This window comes from Schistocerca nitens, chromosome 1, assembly GCF_023898315.1.
Source record: "Schistocerca nitens isolate TAMUIC-IGC-003100 chromosome 1, iqSchNite1.1, whole genome shotgun sequence".
Classification (NCBI taxonomy): Eukaryota; Metazoa; Arthropoda; class Insecta; order Orthoptera; family Acrididae; genus Schistocerca; species Schistocerca nitens.
In genome coordinates, this window is record NC_064614.1 from 717,626,995 (window position 1) to 717,628,834 (window position 1,840).

Genomic DNA, 1,840 nt, shown 5'->3' on the forward strand with positions numbered 1-1,840 from the left:
ACTACAGGAATTTTTCCATGAGTAATCCCATCACCACCAGCCACTACACTGTCACCTATAAGCTTTGCCAGACTCCCCTTCCCATAACTATTGAAGTGCAGGCCATGCCTAGCGGAAACCGATTTATTGATAGACTCACCTGGTACCACTGAAATGTGTCCCATGCCACCATTGTCCTCTCGAACCCATGTTAATAGGCCCAACAGCCACATTGAGATGAGGCCGATCATGACGCTGAATAGTTGCACGAAATGCACATTAGTGCCTCCAGTTTGTGTAGCTATCTTTACCAAGTCACCACCTACATCATATTCCCTGTCCCTATCAAGACTATTTCCAGCTCCACCCACAGCCACTACCTGATCCTCTTTTGTAAAATTCCTACATAACTGTCCTGTGCTGTCAGTCACCTGAGCCAACCCCGACAGTTGGTCAAATCTACTGCTTATACCCAAAGTTAAACGGTCTGAATACCTTCTCCTTCTACTAGCGGCCTACTTGTCAGCTGCCAGCTCCCATTCCCCAGCACCCTTCACCCTCCTCAAACTATCTAGTTCCTCCTTTGCGTACTGTAACTGCACCTGAAAGAAACAGATCTTACGCTCCTGCTACTCTATCAACTTATTCATACTTCACATTCTGCATCCTCAATCATGGTAAAATTTTACAGTTACTGAACAAAACCTAAACGTCATCAGGGAGGATCAGTTGAATTGTAGCACCTGTCAGCAGGCAATTTCAGGTGACTGTGTGTATGCAGTGGTCAGTTGGTATTTTGCAACTGTGACCAGAGATGGACGTAAGTATACGTCTACCTGCTTTGACTTGCAAATGGACATAGCACCCAAAACATAAGATCCAAGCATCCTCGAAGCAGAAATTGAAATATCTTAAAACAGGTCCCCCAGTGATGCCTCTCATGAAGCCTTGAGTTGAATTCTCGTACACTAGGAGTGTGGCTCACATTGTGATCCGAAAAAAATTGTCCAACTAGCCAGCTTGAATTTTTTGTCTAGTTAACTGAATAATTTGGTAACTGTTTCTCACGCTAAAAAACACATATATTCCCCCTCGCCAAGAAGGATACCTACTTAAACCGTATCCATCTTGTTTTACGTTTCTCAAATATCTGCAAGCTCTGTGTCCTGTTGAGCTGCCAATGTGTAACATGCTTTCAAATTCTCCGCAGTATTGTTCTCGTAAACAGGACAACATCAAGTCTTGGATAGGTCCCTTGGACCTCCATCTATTAGGAGGTGATTGCTTCTTCGCTTTTCAAATGGGTACATGGTTTCAGGCAGTATTATCTTCTGTTTATCCCTCACTGTGGCTGTACTGTCACCCTATCTGACATATTACACGTTCTGAAGTGATTTCAAGTGTTACCCATCCGATATATTTTCGTCTTTAAAGGGATGTGACAAGGGACTCTAATAATCCTTGTATTCTACTGAAATCACTGGATAATTAAGGATGTGAATGATATTATGTGTTGATTTTAAGTTATATTCAGTTGCATACCTCACATAAAAATTATTGATCACTGCTACAAGAAATTTATCTTGTTAAGAATTAATGTCAATCGTTCCTTCATCCAAGAAACTATCGGTGGCAGCAATCAAAGCTCATAGATTCCACTTCGTTGGTTATAAAGCTAATAGCTCCCTGTTTCCCTCCTCCTACATATTATGATGGTATTGTTACGCCGCAGAGTAGAAAAGGGGAAGAAATTCAAATTTTGCTCATGTTCATGTTAGCACAGCCACAGGATACAACAGGCAGAGGTGGTGACATAGCTATACAAAGGAAGAATAGTTCAACACATTAAATCGGTCGTGTA